We start from the raw sequence: 2,125 nt of genomic DNA, 5'->3' as shown, positions 1-2,125 counted from the left end.
GATACAGATTCTGGCAAGCTAACACATTTGGGACAAGATTTTTTTGAAGTAACCATGTTGATTTTAATGTCAGATCCAAGAGCACAATCTCGTGGCTGCAAAACAACAGACAATATTCTAGAATAATGATGGCCAAATTATTGTGTTTGAATAGGATACCATAGCATGAAATCATAGAACTAATATATAATTTTAAAGTACAAAGTCATGGGGACTCTCTCATAATGCCCATGGAAGTTTGATTACCAGAAGGGTATTTCTTCATTTTCTAAAAATAAACCAAATTCCCAAAGCATTTATAAATATTAAGCTAAATGTCTCTGTCATACGGGTCTATAACAGAATTCCATAATGGAAGGGTGTCGTCTGTGTATTGAATTGCATAAGGAATTCCATTTCTTGCACAGATACTCAAGCCTTGAATTTTCCTATTTAAGAAAGAAGAAAAAATAATCAGAAATGTTACAAATAATTTTTAATATAGATATTTTTTTAATATTTTTTTTGGTCAAATGTGACTATTAGTATACAAACCTGATCTTCCATTATGTCACTTCTCTCTTCCTTACAATTTTGAAGCCACATTGGTAAGCTACTAGCAGTGCAAACTTTCTTGCTTATACAGTTAGTTATGCTCTGAGCTTCTTTTTCAAAATTTATCAAGCAATCCCTGCACCAAGTTAGATGGTTTCTGACTCCTGTTCTATCTTCAAAAGCCACATCCTTGAAAAACACCTTGCTTCTCTCTTGAGCTTGAAAATCACTGAAAAATGTGACCCAACAGAGAAGTTAAGTTACAACAAAGCACACAATAGGACAAGGAAAAAGAGAAATTTGAAAAGCATAAAAAAAATTCTAAACCAGACTAATAATTATAAATATAAAAGAATAACTAATTAATTAATTACCTGTGAAAATTTAAACTTAGGCTGAGGCTGCCAACAGGAATTGTGAAGGGGTGAAGCTCCCAAATAGCTTATAGGGATGGGTGACACATTTTACACTTCATGTATGCCTTAAAAGTTTCAATCCCCATAAGCCATAGTCTACTAGACTCCCCACTACCACATACCAATTTTTTAAGCTCCATGACCATTTTCTCTATAGAACAATAGTAGTTTCTTTTTCGCTCACAAAAATTAGCCCAGAACTCAAACAACCATTTTAGATCACCCAAGTAAAGAACAACCCTTCTTCCTACATAGCTCTTCACAAGGTTTCTAATCTCCATAAGCTTTTGTTCAACCTCCTCCTTGCTAATGTTTCTGAAGCACATGAGAGGAAGGCTCACAAATTGCACATACCTTAAGTCCCCAGGAACATTCCCTACCTCAAACCTCTCCATCACCTCCCTAGCTACTCCCTCAGCATTGGCCACACCCTCCCCTACAATAACTATGTTTTTTCTCCTCACCAACTCACTCAGCACACTAGTTACATCATCATTGTTAACATGGTCTAAATTAGGCTTCGTGAAAGAGCCAATAACAACTTGACCAAAAGGTCCAGATGATGGAGACACATTATTACTACCACCAAGAACAACATGATGGGGCTTGGTGATATTTTCTTTGACATGGCTCCTATCAGAAGAAGCCTTTTGTGAACAAACTTCCATTGAAACAGCTTGTTCAACCCTTGTTTTCACAAGGGTTCTAGAGAAACCAACTTCTCTCATGACCCTACTAACACTAGGGTCATCAAGGATTGAAATCACGAGCTGCTCCACCTCGATCTTCAAGGCAAGAATATGTTGCTGCTGGTTCTCAATAGAACCACGGCGTTGGTGAACCTGAGCACGTTTGAAGGCTGCAACCAAGGCATTGGAGAGTGAAGGGGTGGAATATTGAGGAGCCAAAAGAGGGCTTGAAGTGGAAGCCAGTAAATGGTTGAGTGCAACATTGAAATAAAGCTCAAGAGCCTTGCACTGAAGAGGATGAGAGTGACATTGAAGACAAGCCTTACGAAGAAGGCCTGTGGAAGTTGCAAGCATGGCACTTGCAACATGAAGAGGTATCACTTGCGCATGGCCTCTTCTTGTTGCAAGATTCACAGCTTGCTTGACAACAGTTGTAGCTTCAGGTGTAAGAGGCTGAAGCTGTATGCTACAAATACCTCTTCTCAT

General features: G+C 38.3%; 1 pseudogene; it reads right to left on the bottom strand.

Annotated features, from left to right (window-relative positions):
- Positions 534–2,125, bottom strand: LOC106794300 (protein SMAX1-LIKE 3-like; annotated as a pseudogene).

The sequence above is a fragment of the Glycine max genome, chromosome 10 (assembly GCF_000004515.6).
Source record: "Glycine max cultivar Williams 82 chromosome 10, Glycine_max_v4.0, whole genome shotgun sequence".
Taxonomy (NCBI): Eukaryota; Viridiplantae; Streptophyta; class Magnoliopsida; order Fabales; family Fabaceae; genus Glycine; species Glycine max.
The sequence above is the reverse complement of the archived record's forward strand: the minus strand, read 5'-3'. Positions and strand labels throughout refer to the sequence as shown.